We start from the raw sequence: 17,100 nt of genomic DNA on the forward strand, positions 1-17,100 counted from the left end.
GACTTCCTTAGCTACAGTTTCAATGCTGTTTTCCCTTTTTCCCAAATGCCATAATTGTTCTTGTAGTTATTCCTTTGCTATTGTTACTACCTTCCCTTTTTCACATAAGAATATAAAAACTAAGTGACAGAAATAAAACAGAGGGGTGTTTACTGCAACAGGTTTCTACACACAACAGTTGCTTCAGAAAGCACTCCTGTAACACTGGCAGCACTTGCTACTATAGAAGACCAATTTGGGAACTCATTTTAAGTTTTCTGAAAGTATTACAAGAACTGTTTTTTTCACAAGCACATAAATTCTCTCTTTGTGCTTTCATGTATTGGAAGAACAAGAAAACAGTAGCCCTTCCCATGAAGCAGGAAAAAGAAATAAATAGGATATACTTTCACCTCTTGGTCTTCAGATCTTTGATTTATGCAGGTGCTGCATAGTAGCTAGTAAAGTAACTGACTTAAATATGTTGACATCTGCATGCATCTAATAGAAAGCAGCAGATCTGCCCAGCTGGCACAGCCAGATTAGCTTCTTCTCACCTCCTCTTGCAGAGAGTGCAGTATCCATGAGCAGGGAGGGATGCTGCTTTTATCTGTTTAGTTAACAGGCTACATGTCCATCTCCTGTGTGTCTTTGATCACCTCTGAAAGTGGTTCTCTTGTATGCAATCTTTGATGAAAGTGTTGGACTTCTTAAATATTGGACTAAATATATGAAGCTTAATACTGAGTTGTATGCCCTACCTAGGCAGCATAATCCAGTCGTTTCCTGTTCGACAGGTGTTAGGACTGAGATCACTGTGGGGTCTCTAAGACACACAGGAACCACACTTGGAAAAATACATTCTTCTATTTTCCAGTGAGGTAAGCTCCAAAAACATTACAGGTACATTCTCCATTACCTGAAGTGGAACAAGCCAAACTAAAGTGAAATACAGTGCAGAGCTACTGAAGAAGCACCACAGGAGTCAGCCGGCATTTGTCATGAGATGGTGCTGAGAACAGAACAGATTTAGTCTCCTTGCTGTGCTCTCTAGCACCCTCTGATCAACGGTTTCTGGCACACAGCCCCAAATCCAAGCTGGCTCTGTCTGCTCCTGAAGTGCTGCTGAGGAAGTTAATAAACCTCCCGGAATTCACAGCCCTGGGACCAGTAATGCAAAGCCGTGAGGTAGCTCTGCAGTGCTTAGCAGGGTGCTGGGACGGAGCCAGAGCAAATGAGCCCAGCCAATTCTGCTGAGGGACAGTTAATTGCCTCTGAAACACGCACCCCAGGACTCATGGTTCACTGTAAGGAGCAGGCTGAGGCTTGTAGGAGGCATTAATTGATCAATCACCCACGGAGAAGCAGCTAAATCTGCTTTTGACTTACTAGTGCTGCCCTGGAAGCAGTGCCGTTGGGATGATGCGATGCTGTGCCTGACTCGCTAGGCCCTGCACAACTGACCTCTGTCACAGTAACCTCACCCTAAAAGTCAAGGATTAAATACATTGGTTGCATGGAAATCTCAGTCAGAAGAGGTGGCCTAAGTCTTTCTACCTTCACTTAACAATTAAGCCATATTTCAATTACCCTTAAAAAATTACTAGTGACCTCATGAACACCCCACACTCACACTCACTCGTCCTTTTACTGGAAGATGCCAGGGCATGCACCCTTGCACAAAGGGAGATTAGGGAAATGTGATGTAAAATCTTACCAAGGAGCACTTTCATCATCTGCTCAGTCATTTTGAAACTCAGCAGAAAATTCTTCTGTATGTTCTTACACTAAATGCTAAGTAACCTCAGCTACATGTTCCACATACACGTTAAGATACTTCTTTTGCCCCATTCCTCATGATCCCTCCAGCATTTGCATTTACTGCAGCTTCTGGCAACAAAGCTGGTGAAAGGCCTGGAACACAAACCCTATGAGGAGAGGCTGAGGGAGCTGGGGCTGTTTAGACTGGAGAAGAGAAGGCCCAGGGGTGACATCATTGCTGTCTACAACTACCTGAAGGGACACTGTAGCCAGGTGGGGGTTGGTCTCTTCTCCCAGGCAACCAGCAACAGAACAAGGGGACACAGTCTCAAGTTGTGCCGGGAGAAGTCTAGGCTGGATGTTAGGAGGAAGTTCTTGCCAGAGAGAGTGACTGGCATTGGAATGGGCTGCCCAGGGAGGTGGTGGAGTCACTGTCCCTGGGGGTGTTCAAGAAAAGAGTGGATGAGGCACTTAGTGCCATGGTCTAGTTGACTGGCTAGGGCTGGGTGCTAGGTTGGACTGGATGATCTTGGAGGTCTCTTCCAACCTGGCTGATTCTGTGGTTCTATGATTCTAAGTTTGACAGAAATGCTGGCAGCATTTTTTTCAACAGAAAGATACCTGCCTGCAAGATATCTCTTCTCCATTTGCTTCTTGTTTCTGTTCTTATTTAAGCATCTGCCATGCCTTGCAGTTTCTTCTCTAGAGCACCTGATGGAGGTTATTACAACTCCACCATTACATTTATGACATTTATTTATGATGAATCTTCCTTAAAAACTGTGACTGTGGCTCTGTTAGATGGGAATTGTTCCATATTTGCAGTCTCACTGACATGAAACTCAATTAATTTAGTATTATGATCAGGAATGTGGAATAGATTTGATTTTGCAGAAAGTTGACATTTCATCTAAGAGAGATGTCTCTTACACTGATTTATGTGGTTACAGGAAAATACTGTGAAATATTTTTCTATTATGGTGCTCATTTGCAGCAGAGAGATTCCTTCTTTATGTATAAGCAAAGGGAAAGTGCTTTGACCTAAGAATGAAGACGCTTCACTGTCCCCTCTTCACATTACTGTTAGATATCTGCATCTTAGGAGGCTTATTCTGTAGCAAGACCTCAAAGTTTTCCTTAGGAAGGTGGCAACTATCACCCCTCAATTCACCATAACGTGGCACTACACACTAAGTCTTAGCTAACATTTTGGCAAAACCTCTTTTGTGGAGCTTCAGCTGCTCAGGCAAAGTCTTTCTAGAATGAACAGGGCTGTTTGCTAGGAAGGCTGAAGAGAATTCAAACTGCTGATTGCCTGTGAAAATGAATACAGTGGTCATATAATAGAATTATAGAATCAGTCATGGTTGGAAGGCACCACAAGGATCATCTAGTTCCAAGCTCCCTGCCATGGGCAGGGACACCCTACACTAGAGCAGCCTGGCCACAGCCTCATCCAACCTGGCCTCAAACAGCTCCAGGGATGGGGCCTTTACCACCTCCCTGGGCAACTCATTCCAGGCTCTCACCACTCTCATGCTCAACAACTTCCTCCTCACATCAAGTCTGAATCCCCCCACCTCCAGCTTTGGTCTATCCTCCCTAGTCCTGTCATTACCTGCTGACCTAAAAAGTCCCTCCCCAGCTTTCTTGTAGGCCTCCTTCAGATACTGGAAGGCCATAATAAGGTCCCCTCGGAGCCTCCTCTTCTCCAGGCTTTTATCCTTTCCAGTTTCCTTTAGAAAACGTGTTGTTTAATCTATATATATCTTGGTGCTAAACAAAGACACTTTTCTGTCATTGGGAGGCATATTTTTGAATCACCTTTTAAAGTCTCACACTTTTATCACTATATTAGCATTTCATGCTTCACTGACTTATCACATAGTGGCAATACTGGAAGTCAAGGAACATTTGTAGTGTATTGGTGTTTGAATAATAAAGCAAATGTTGTGAATTTCTGTCTGCATTTTGTGTTACTTTCCATTCAAAGATCATTTAATTTTGTTACAAGACTTCTCTGAGTTTCCAGGGGATTACATGAGTATCACAGAAAAATACAGTCCTAGCCTCTTGCCCACCCTCAGCCTACTGACTTCTTGGAAAATGGTGAGACAGCTTTGGTGCTGCGGGAGCACTGCTCACCAATAGTTAACCAATAGTTAACACAATGGTGTGCTATCAACACTGCTTTGGCCACAGACACACAGCACCGTGACATAAAGGCTGATGTGAAGAAACTTAACTCCATTACAAACAAACGCACTACAGTAAGTTTCTTTCTGGCCTCTCTGGGCATGGAATTTCTTTTGGTACTTCCCAAAAGATCTGATTTTTCCTGTTCTCTTACAAGATTACTAAAGCTGGCAAACGTTAAATAGCTGCATATGCATTTTCACAGAATCACAGAGTTGTCAGGGTTGGAAAGGACCTCAACAATCATCCAATTCCACCCCTTGCCATGGGCAGGGACTTCTCTCACTGGATCAGGTTGCCCAGAGCCACATCCATCCTGGCCTTAAAAACCTCCAGGGATGAGGCCTTCACCAACTCCTTGGGCAACCTGTTCCAGTGTCTCACCACCCTCACAGTCAAGAACTTCTTCCTAACATCCAATGTGAATCTACTCACTTCTACTTTCACTCCATTTCCCCATGTCCTATCACTACCCAGCATCCTAAAATGTCCCTCAGCAGCATTTTCGTACACCCCCTTAAGATAGTGGAAGGCCACAATAAGGTCTCCTCAGAGCCTTCTTTCCATACTGAATAACCCCAACTCTCTCAGTCTGTCTCCATAGAAGAGGTGTTCTTATTCACTATGCCATGAGGTGTAAATTACTTAACTTTAAAAATAATAGCACATATTTGAAGAAATCTAATCTAAAGACAAAGATTAAAAAAATTTCCTCAAGAGAGACTTCTTTGCAAAGATCATAAAAGGATACTTTGAATCTAGAGCTCTTTCTGAATGTTAGGAATTCAGTTTTTACAATCACCTGCTGAAGATAACCATTAAAAACTAGGAAATATTACAAAAGAAAACTTTGGAGACAAATTTCTTTGCAATGGCAAGTAGTTCATGGCAGTGAAAGAAAGAGGCTGTGGTGTGTGCAGCTCTGCTTGTTATAATAAATGCCACCCTGCAAATGGGAATTTAAGCAGTAATTCCAAAACAAAATTAAATGATCAACTTCAAAAAATGAGTCAAGTCCTGCTTTTTTAAAAGGCTGTGGAAAAGAAATCATCTTTTTCTTTTTTCCCAGACTTGACAATAGAGAAGGGGATAAGTTGGAAGTACAATTGATCTCATCTAAAATCTTACAGTCAAGAACATTTATTATGGCATAAGGCAGAAAGTGCGAGACGCTTATAAATGAGATCCAACTGTCTCTTCAGATGCATTTTTCTGAGATACTATTCAGAGTGAACCTTTAAAACCTGAATTTGGAAAGCATAAGGCCATGCTAAAATAAATCTAAGCCGATATATACATTTGTAACAAAATGAATGTGACAATACGTAATTTCACCCAGAGAATTCAGTTTTCAGAGGTGATTTAGTTTTCTGCAGAACATCACTGAAAACTACAAGAGATGGATTAGAACAAACATCCTTGTCTCATATGGATAGGAGTTTTGACAATATTCACCCTACACCTGGAATACAATAGACAAAACCACCATTTGCTAAGTCATATATGATGGAAGAGGCTGATACATAATTATTTAAATGCTTAGTAGGATTAGGACTCTAATGTTTAAAGATTCTGAGCAAGAGGTAGGATGAAGGATAGGAAAATTGGAACGATTTACACATGCTTCATTAAACATTACTTCAGGCGCAATCCAGAATAAGGATGTTTACTCAACCTACTGCTCTCTGTAAAGTTAGTGCATAAGGTATAAGACACATAAAGTTAAACTGCAGTGAGAGATACGTCCATGGTATGGAGCTGTTTGATAAATGCTGTCACAGTATTTGTCTCAGTCCCCAAACTGTGCCTACTAAAGTCAATGGGAATTTCTTAGTGCATCTATAGGCAATGAATAAGGCTTAGACTCTTTACATTTCCTTTTACAATCTCGATGTTTGCAAATACAGTGCTGTACTCCCTACAACTCTGTGTGTGTATGCAAATGCACACAGACACACATTATTAAGACCTAGGTGTGGGATTGAATTCTCTGCCTTCACACTTGAATGTCTACCAGAGCGAGTTACCGTGCACCCTTCCCATCACAGGGATGTAGAGTCTTCATTAACCCAGCTGCATTAAAATCACAGCTCCAATATTTTGAATTGCCAAAGCTTTTAATCCCATGCCAATTTTAAGCACATAAGTAGCCCTATTGGGTTAACAGTGCTCCTCACATGACTGAACTTAAGCGTGTACTTGATTGCTTGATTTGGGGCCAGAGCTCTGGAAACGCTGCAGGAGGGAGCTGCAGGTGAGAGAAAGTGCTCTGCTAAGCCAGACACCGCTCAGGTTGTAATGGCTTACTTCAAAACTCTTTCTTTCTGACAGGCTGAAACTTTGAAGAAGGCAAAAGTTTTTGCAGTTGTTTGACAGGATCATCACGGCTCAAAATTCGAGACAATAGGGGGAGTGAGGTGGCAGTACGGACTGGGTATAAACTAGAAAAAATACCATCAGAAAGAACAAGAAGATTATGAGATATAGCAAAATGTCAAAACTAATAAGAGGAGATTTCAGCTAGCCAGACACACAGGAACAGGGACACAAAGAGAGAAATAAATCAAGTAACAGTCATGTACCATATCCTCAATGTATTAAAAGGTGGCAAAAAAAGACAAAAGTTCTGACTTTCAACAGTGCAGCTGTTAGGAGACAGAGGTGGAGGACTCACTAATGACCATAATCCAGTTGGATTCATTACTGCAGACTGAACCTGCAAGAGGAATAAAAACCCCCAAGGACTTTGAATGTAGAAGAATGGGGAAGTGCTGGAGAGGATCCAGTCGGTTAAGCGTCTAATGGGAGGAGTGGGAGGAAGGAAGGACACAGAGCAAATGGAAACTGTTCAGAAAGCAATTACTGCATATCCAAGGGTGATGTGTATTCTCCAAAAGTATGTACCCTAGGAGGAGAAAAAGAACACAGAAAACAGACGATCTGAAAAAGATACTGAGAGAGAAATAAAAAAAGATATATAAGCAGTGTGAAATTCCAGGTGCAGGAGGAGAAGGGATAATATATGCACAATTAAGAAAAAAGAAAGAAAAGACACAAAAAGTACAAGTAGATAACAAAGATGGTAGATGATAGAAACAGACTAACAGCAGAGTATATCCTTAGGATATTTAAGAAAAGATGCAGCAGGTTTTTGCTTTGAAACTAAGGCAGCATGAACACAGGATGCTAGAGGTTGGAAGGGACCTCCATAGATCATGATACTGTGAGTTGGTTCAAGCCCAATACCTCATGGCTGATTTTAAAGGTTTAAAACAATAAAGCAATCAGCAGCACTTGGGTTTAGGCAGTTTTCTCCACTTACCACATATTGGGAACAATACAGTCCTGTTTTCCCTTTCTGAAAGCCCAGTTGCCATCAAGACTGCCAAGTCCAGAGTCTTCCCACAAGATTCTGCTTTTTCCAGAGTGCCACAGGTGAATGAATAGCAATCACGTATCATCCTTAGAAGACACTGCAAGATGCTCAAGTAGTTGCCTCTTCCACTGCCATTCCACTTCCATTTTCCTGGAAATTGGAAGACATAGAAAGCACTGGGTTTGAAAATATATTTACACTTCCAAACAGGATACATTTGCAATTTCAGGCCACCTCAAACATGGCAATTTCCAACAAGATGGGAAACATACTTTGTGTGCAATGATGTTTAGTTTGTTGTGGGTTTCAAGTTATTGTATTGGTGACGTTGAAATGATATTTCCACTGGTTTTCTTTCTTTATTATGGCTGGCATTTTAGTGCCTTATTTCCATTGGTGGATCAATCAACTCACAGCAGCAATCCCTCCTAAAATTCATATCATCATAGAATCATAGAATTGTTTTGGTTAAAAAAGGTCTCTGAGATTATTGAGTTCAACCATCTTTTTACTCTCAAGCTCTCAAGAAACTTGACAGAAACCCTGGGATGAGGATGCCTCTAGAGGCTTGTTCTTGCCCTGTGCTGCCATCATCATACCTAAGCAGCAGTACCTAAGTGATTTAACACTTCAGCTTTCAAAGTACTTTTATTTTGTGCAGGAGGCAATTTAAACTACACCTGTGTCAGCATATAATTTATCCTGGGAAGATTTCTGAGACTGATACCTAGTGCAGAAGGATCTACCTTGATGGTGTTAAACTCTTCAACCCTCAAAACCAGATAATCTGCATGCAAACTCTACTGAAATCAGTCCCACAGCTTCTAAACTGTTCCCAGTCCAGAAACATTCCAAGAAACATCCTGAAATATTACAAATATCTACAGTTAAGCTGCAATGTCAGGGAGCAGTTCTCATTGTTACTTGACGCAGTTGAAATGGGCCCCTGTGAAGAACTTCCTCCCATCTTTGCACTAACTGAAGAAATCTATGTAATGACAGGATGAGGGGTAATGGGTTTAAACTGGAAGAGGGGAGATTCAAACTAGATGTTAGGAAAGGGTTCTTTACAGTGAGGGTGGTGAGACACTGGAGCAGATTGCCCAGGGAGGTTGTGGACACTCCCTCCCTGGAGATGTTCAAGGCCAAGTTGGATGAGGCCTTGAGAGACCTGTTCTAGTGGGAGGTGTCCCTGCTTATGGCAGGGGGTTGGAACTAGATAATCATTGATTTCCCTTCCAATCTAAACCATTCTATGATTCTATCTTTCCACTCAGGAAATCCATGAAGACTTTCCTCCCTAAGCCCGTCTTCAGCCTCTTCCCTTCTCTACCTCTCAGCCAACAATCTAGGCACATACTACAAAAATAAGGCAAGACAGAATGGTTCAGACCAGAATTTCTGGGCCATAGATCTACATCTAGATCTATGATCTTTCACATCTACTTGGCAGAGTCTTACAAGATTTTTTAACTCACTTCCTAGGAACAAAGCAATTGGCTTATGAGCTGCTCAAAGTGATGTTCCTTAGAGCCAACCCTTCCTATGCAGACATGTTTTCTCTCTGTGGCAACATATTTGTGCCTCCAAAACTACAGTTATAATTTAAAAACAATTGGAAGAAGCATCAAAACAAGCAGCCAGCAAAGTCACAACTACTCCAGTGTTAATCAGTGAAGTTAATGACAGAATACCACTGGCAAAGAGCGGCAGGTTGGAGAGGTAGGAGAGACCTGCAGAGGGACCTAGACAGGCTGGATGGGTGGGCAGAGGCCAGTGGGATGAGATTTAACAAGGCCAAGTGCAGGGTTCTGCACTTTGGCCACAACAACCCCAAGCAGTGCTACAGGCTGGGGACTGAGTGGCTGGAGAGCAGCCAGGAAGAAAGGGACCTAGGGGTACTGGCAGATAGTAGGCTGAAGATGAGCCAGCAGTGTGCCCAGGTGGCCAAGAGAGCCAATGGCATCCTGGTCTGCATCAGGAACAGTGTGGCTAGTCCAACCTAGCACCCAGCCCTGTCCAATCAACTAGACCATGGCACTAAGTGCCTCAGCCAGTCTTTTCTTGAACACCTCCAGGGATGGTGACTCCACCACCTCCCTGGGCAGCCCATTCCAATGCAAATCACTCTCTCTGACAACAACTTCCTCCTAACATCCAGCCTAGACCTTCCCCTGGCACAACTTGAGACTGTGTCCCCTTGTTCCATTGCTGGTTGCCTGGGAGAAGAAATCAACTTCCCCTGTAAAATATAGTGCAATTAATTACCTTATGACAGCTTCTGAAATGAGGAAAAATGTAAAATATGTGGAAGTATTTTGATGTATTTTATTAGCTCTGTTTAGTATTTTTCACACTGGCCAAAGTTGCAGCAATAGAATTCCTGTGATCAGACTTCTCCAAGTTCGCTCTGTTCTTTCAGAAAAAGAGAAAAATATAAAACCACAACACAAAACTAAAAAACCCCAAACAATAACAACAGCACCAACACCCCAAACCATTTATCTCAGATTGGAGTTTTCTTTAAGACAAAACAAAACCTGAAAACAACTCAAACGTCTTCACTTTGAATTGCAATGTTAAGAATTCCAAACTTGCACTTTATTGTCATACTGAAAGACTTTGTTCATTTGCTTATGCATAAAAGATGTTCACTGCAGTTTAACACATCACAGCTGTCTAACACAGAGAGAAGCTGTTGCCCTTTATACCACTTTAACCTGAAAAAAAAAATAGATTAATAGTATAAGTTAAATCTATTGATCTCTATCAGCACAAAATACACTCAACTAAAGCCCTTTCTGATGTGAGGCTATAAAGCACTGTATGTATATACAGACCATTGTAATTCCTGTCACTTATACACATACTGTATATAAATGTGTCTTGATTTTATTTGCTGTTCTTTCAAGTTCTGCATCAGTGAGAATCTTCAATAACAGAAGCAAAGTACTTAAAGCCTTCTTCTTCCCTCTGCACCTTTCAGCAATAAATAAAGGCAACCCCAATCCTAATAGTAAGGGAAAATCCTTGCTCTTGCAAAGAGACCTTCTGATTTCAGTAGTGTTTCACACAGATCAAGTTAAAGGTTTAAATTGCTAATTGTAATAACTTGTTCATTTTACTTGCATAACTCTTTTTTTCCCCCCACAAACTATGCTGAAATTTAGACATGGAATACCAGCACTTTTGGCATAAACCTTTAATTTGACATTTTTTTAAAACAGCTGAACATATAAAGGCATTTAGGAAAAAAATAAACACAAAAATATTTCCTAAAACTGTAATTATTTTTTTCACCAAAAAGCTTTTTCAGGTGAGCTAAATTACACTGGACATATATAAATAAATACATTTAAAAAAAAGGAGCAAAGAAGAACACGAACATATATTACTAGAGTAATTCATCAAAAACAGTTGACACTTCAATCTAATCCAGAAAATGAAAACACAGAACTTTATGGAGTTATAGGAAGTAAGCAATTTAAATGTACCATGGCACAAGGTCATCTAACAATGAAGCCAGGAAGTTGTTCTTTTTTTATTCGCTCTCCTTCACTCCTTTAATCCTTCTGAATCTATCAAGTACAGATTAATATAAATCTTTTTAACACCAGAGGTGATCTTCAAATCAGATAATTAATAGTAGTGGTCCAAGTCTTCCGTAACAGGTCCATCTTTCTATTTTAATATAAAATGAAAGGGCACTTTATGTATCTAAAGCTATCACTCTGGAAAGAGGATTTTTTACATAATAAAGAAATGTATGTCTTAACAAATCAGTTTGTTATTTTAAATTGTGTTTTTTTATATATATAAAACTCACTGAGATAGTTCATCTGTCACAAAAGATTGCCGATGTGGAAGGAAAACCTCAGAATGCACTCACTGTTGCCCATTCAAAACATCTCACTTGCCCAACTCATTTTCCAAATAGTCAGAGCTAAATATACGAGGCAGAGGAAATACACTCAATTTGTTTTGAAAGTAAACCTCCAAGGCCATTTCATCAGCAAAAAACATATTCATGGCATACAGATACTGTGGTTAAGTTTACGATTCCAATTAGGCCTGGAGAGCTTTCAATGCTCTAGAAAAAATTACTTCACTAATCTATATGTAAATACTTCAGTAAAACCACTGAACAGTGATGAAGTTTAGTATTAATATCACAAATTAAAGATGGCATCTGGAAATGTACTGTCCAGAAGAATGATCAGAGTTCATGCAAAAGAATAATCTGTGATTTCAGCACCCTATAAGCACCACAGAAATAACTGCAGTGTTGTATTCATTGAACCACAGAGTTATATATAAGGAAAACACTCAATATTGAAATACAGCTAAGGGTCTGGTAGCAGCAGGGTAGCAAGACATCACCTGGGAATGGCAGTCTGAAAAACCTCGTGGTAGGACTAGCTGACACTATGTGTACAAATTGGCAGTTAAAGATACTGTCTGTGCCTGTGTTTCCATTATACACTGTTAAATAACAACAATAATCCAAATAACCCATCACACACACAAAAAAAAACCCCAGAACATCAAAACAAAAGAACCTCAACAACAAACCAACGCCTCTGTTGGTTGCCTTACTGAAAGTGAATTTATTTAAGTAGATGAAACATAGATGCCTCAGTGGAGAGTAGGAAGATTTAACCAAATATCCCACCCAAGTCCTATCTGAAGGCAAAATTAGATGTACTGGGGGAAGGCACAATCATCCCCATACTTTCTGATGTATTTAGTTTTGTAGCTCCAGGACAAAAAAACTGTCACCTGTTTGCAGCACTGCCTGCCTCCATGTAAACTGGCATTACTCTGCCTCTGGACTCAGCTTTCGCACAGCAGCATGAACATAAGTCAGCTGCAATGGGCAAGTTCACAGCAAGAGCTCACGATGGTTCTTGCTCCTGCTTCTCTCCCTTGATGGCACTGTCTTAGTATAATTTTAAAGGAAATAATTCAATTGATGTGTAAGTTAGCTGCAAGACACACAGGGCAGGATTCAGGCCCAGGCCATAGATACCTAGATACAGAAGACCGCCTATGCACTAGGTACACAAGTTCTTACTTCACTCAATGCAGGTCAGTGTAGTCTTCATACATAGTTGCTTAATTTCATTTTAGATGGATGTTCTAAGATTTCAAAAGCATCAGCCAAATGTTAGCAGATGTAACACAGGACTTAAAAGGAGATCATCAATGGCAACTGGTATTAGAGCAGTACCCTACAGTGTCTCAAATGACACTGCATACCTACATGTAAGCATAGGAATCAGCCCTATTAGTGACAGCTGATATGTTTAACTCTGTCTGTGGCAAGCATGTAAGCTTGACAGCTTTCCTTCTATCTGCCTCTACTGCAACATAATTAGAATACAGTTTTGATACTGTCTGATGTGCAGCTAACAAGGGAAAATTACTCCCTCTTTAAGTCTCTGATTTCCAGCAGATGAACATGGTTTAAAGCCTTGTCATCTTAAAATGAGTTTAATTCTGGTAACAGATCCATAGTCATGTCTGATTTCCCTGCTCATCATTGGCTAAGAGGGCTAATTGGGTCCTGGGGTGCATTAAGAAGAGTGTATCCAGCAGATTGAGGGATGCTCTCCTCCACATCTACTCTGCCCTGGTGAGACACCATATTGAGTACTATGTTTAGTTTTGGGCTCCCCAATTTAAGAAGGACAGAGATCTGCTTGACAAGGTCCAACGGAGAGCTACAATGATGATTAGGGGACTGGAAGGCATGTCTTATGAGGACAGGCTGAGGGACCTGAGGCTTTTTAGTCTGGAGAAGAGAAGACAGATAGGATTTAATAAATGTCTATAAATATCTGAGGGCTGGGTATCAGGAGATGGGGGACAGGCTCTTCTCACTTGCTCCCTGTGAGCAAGGACAAGGAGCAATGGATATAAAGCTGCAGCACAGAAGGTTCCACCTCAACACAAGGGGGAACTTCTTTATTGTAAGGGTCAAAACGCACTGGAACAGGCTCCCCAGAGAGGTTGTGGAGTCTCCTTCTCTGGAGACTTTCAAGGCCCAATTGGATGTGTTCCTCTGTGACCTGAGATAGATTGTATGGACCTGCTCCAGCAGGGGGGTTGGACTCAATGATCGCTTTGGGTCCCTTCCAGCTCCTAACATCCTATGATTCCGTGATCATAAAACTTGTCTCTGTACTGCTTATTACCTGAAGTCTACCGCAGACATAGCATAAAACCAAAGAGAAACAGCTTACCCATCCACAGTTCATGATTGTTAGACCATGCTCAGCATAAAGAACAAGAAGTTCAGTAAGTCTAGTACTCGGTAAGGCAGTTTTCAGGGAGAGACTCAGGAGAGAAAAGGGGATGCTCCGCTGTTCAGTGCAAGCTAATTCTGAAATAGTTTGAAGTTGCAAGGTACTAAGAACCAAGGACACTCCAAAAGCTGAGCTGTGCTAGCACTCAGTGCTGTGTCAGTGTGGAGACAAACACACCACAAAGAACTCTGGGCAGCTCTGCCATTTGTACAGTCACAAGAGACCATGACATGCAGCAAACACCAAGCAGAAGCCTTACCACAGAGATGAAGAACCAAAGCTTAGCATACTAAAGTAAGAGACAGAAAACTCTGTATCTTGTTACTTTTCTTAGCTGAACAAATAAGATATTTCTCTAACTGCTGTTCTGCCTAGACATGAGACATCTGCTAATTTTTGGTATGATCCATTACAGAATTGAGCAGGATGAAGAGAAGGATATCATAGCCTTATGACTCATTCCAGGAAAGGATTATTCTGTATACTGTGAACAATAAGAGATTTGGCATGAAGGTAGACTGAGAGGAAGCAGAAAAAAACGATACTGCAAATAGCAAGGCCAAAAAATTAATATGAAGCAATTAGTGTATGGATGGAACAGTATGAAGATCCCTGCATGTGTAAAAAGGCAATCTAAACCTAGTGCCTGTGTCTACAGCAGTCAAGTGTCAGATATGATAATTAAGCAAACTCTAAGAGACTGAGATCAGCAGGAATCAGTCAACCTTGTTTAAATACTAGCAGTATAGATAATCACATTTGGAGGAAGACCAGTCAACTGCAATCTCTTCTCTGTTTTCTCCCCATTTCCCATCCAGCAAAGGTAACAAAACACAACTCAGAAGCTATCACCTCTAGATACAAGGACACACAAAGACCCATGTAGTCATCCTGGGATGTGGGAGAAGAGGTCTCTGTTCTCCCATAATTTGTAGCTAATAAACTGAAACATGAGAAATGGCAGTCAAGAAATACACAAAAAGTCTTTACCACAAAGTACAAACTCAATTTGCAATTATATTTTAACTGCTCTTAGCTGACTTTTCCAGCTGGAATTCACCCAAACAATACATTACAGTATGAACCAGTTTACAGAAGTCATCTACAACTGGAAACTGTGGCACCTACTCGTGTATGCAAAGCTCTCTGTCATGTACTGGGGGGATGACCATTTGTCTTCATGAGAACCATTTGACTTCAGTGTGTTACACCAGGCTATGAAATTGCAACTTTTAATACTTTACATAATTGCCCAGATTTGTGAGTGATTCCAGCCTTCATTCTATTTTAGAACAGCACAAAGGAAATTTAGCTTGTCCAGTGGCTGGTAAAGCTCAAAATGAAATATCATAAGAAAAAATGTCTGAGATAGACCTTTCTGACCCAAACTTCTCTTTTGCCAGCAGAACAATTTGTCTCACCAGCCACTGCATGGGCCCCATCAATTGTGCAGCTGATTTTTTTCTGGACTTGCATCAAACAACCTCAGCTTATTGATCAGGCCATTCTTAAACCTCTGTCCTTTGATGCTAAATCCAAAAGATCTTTTTTTTTTATGTGCAGTCAACAAATAGACATTGATAACCTCAGAATGTAATATGATGGATTTTATCTTGAAAGACCTAGAATAATTACATGTGACCCACTTGCTTCTGAAGGGTTTCCTTCAGCTCTTCCTCAAGGATGTGACATATTTGCTAGGGTTTTTTGTATTTTCAATTTCTTTTCCTTTGTCAGGGAAAGCAATGCTGTTATGTATCACACAAAACAGTGCTACAGTGAGGTGAGATGAGTGACAGAACCCAGTAGAGGAAAAGACTTCAAATAAAAATGCTTCATATCTCAATCTACATAACATGTTGCCGACAGTATAAAAATGTTAAGACTTGGCAGATGTCATTAACCAGAATTTGCTTTCCTAAAAGTCTAGGAAGAACATTTTTTTTTTTCCCTCAGAAATGCAGGAGCAGTCAAGAAGGTCCTCATCATCACTACTGTATTTGATTTGGTTGAGATGGAGTTACTACACTTGAGTTAGTCCTCCCCCTAAGCACGTTCATAGTGCTGTGTTTTGTAGCGGTAGCTGGGTGTTGATAACATACCAGTGTTTTGGGGACCAGTGAGCAGTGTTTGCACAGCACTCAGGCTGTGCTCTTTCAACATTCACCCCCACAACAGCTGGCTGAGAGCTGGGCATGGCCTTGAGAGCTGACACAGCCAGGCCAGCTGACTCAAACTGACCAAAGGGGTATTCCATGCCTATGATGTCAGCTCAGACATAAAAGCTGCAGGAAGAAGGAACCGCAGGAGGCAATTCATTAACAGCATTTGTCCTCTGGAGAAGCTGCTACTCATAGTGAAACCCTGCTTCCTGGGGAATGACTGAACACCATCTGCTGATGGGAAGTAGGAAATAATACTTTGGTTTGATCTTGCTTCTGTACATGTCCTTTGTCCTATTAAAATTCTTCTAGCTTGATCCACAGGCCTCTTGTTATATTTTTCTTCTCCCCTATCCATCTAAGAAGAGAAATGATAGTGTGGCTTTGGTGGACATCTGACCCCCAGCCAGGCCCAAACCACCACTAGGAAGAGAAACACAGGGTAAATTTATCCAGTGACCTTACTGATGAAAATGTGTAAAAGTCAAAATGTGGAAATGAAACACCCCAAATCCGAAGTTCTTCACAGAGAGAGTGATTTCCCATTGGAATGGGTTGCCCAGGAGGTGGTGGAGGCACAGTCCCTGGAGGTCTTCAAGCAAAGACTGGGTGAGGCACTCAGTGCCATGGTCTAGATGACTGGATAGGGCTGGGGGACAGGTTGGACTGGATGATCTTGGAGGTCTCTTCCAAACTGGTTGATTCTATGATTCTGTGATTCCATTTTTTTTACCTTCATTTCATTTTGCCTTATGCACCCATGTAACTACATGGCTTCTACATCAAAGAACCTCCTGGCAGGAGAGTTATGTCAGGGACTTTTAAAAACATGTGCAGTAATCTCCCTGGTCAGTCTCAGCCTAGCTGTGCATCCAACTGTTGATTGCATAAATGTTTTGCCTTCTCATGTATGTTCAGGTGTCACTGCAGTAGAAAAAAGTTGTCATGGAAAGCATTGTTCCAAGGGAAGAAGTTACTTTTTAGATAGCTAAAAGGCATCTGGGGGCTTTGTGAGGAAGAAGCAGCTCAGCATGGCTGTGGGAAAGGCAGGATTTGGCAGTGGTGCTGGACACAGCTGGAGGCCATAGCTGAAGGACTGAGGAGGGAAGGGGAGAGAACTGTCAAGAGAGCAGGTAAGGGTCACTGAGAGCAGTTGGCGAGGAAAAAGTGTCAAGCACAGGGTGCTAGCAGCTAGCCTTGGCACCACCATGCCAGCATGACTAGTAAGAGCCTGGCCTGAGACGCAGGGGCACGGCTAGCAAAAAGCAGGTTAAGCTAACACAATCAACCTGTGCCACCATGTTGGCTCATTTTGAAT

At 41.4% G+C, this 17,100-nt stretch overlaps 1 long non-coding RNA gene across 2 annotated transcripts in view; it reads right to left on the reverse strand.

The window, feature by feature from the left end:
• Positions 1 to 4,977: 4,977 nt before the first annotated feature.
• The window catches only part of LOC135191757 (uncharacterized), a 48,989-nt gene continuing 36,866 nt past the window's right edge, over positions 4,978 to 17,100 (reverse strand). The window contains exons 1-3 of one of the 2 annotated variants that reach the window (XR_010308868.1): positions 7,585 to 7,688; positions 7,259 to 7,462; positions 4,978 to 6,841 (exon numbers count right to left, since the gene is read on the reverse strand). This is a non-coding gene — a long non-coding RNA (uncharacterized LOC135191757). Of the gene's footprint in view, positions 6,842 to 7,258; positions 7,463 to 7,584; positions 7,689 to 17,100 lie in introns of those variants that run through there. The other variant, XR_010308867.1, reaches the window with a different exon arrangement.

The sequence above is a fragment of the Pogoniulus pusillus genome, chromosome 3 (assembly GCF_015220805.1).
Source record: "Pogoniulus pusillus isolate bPogPus1 chromosome 3, bPogPus1.pri, whole genome shotgun sequence".
In the NCBI taxonomy this organism is placed as follows: domain Eukaryota; kingdom Metazoa; phylum Chordata; class Aves; order Piciformes; family Lybiidae; genus Pogoniulus; species Pogoniulus pusillus.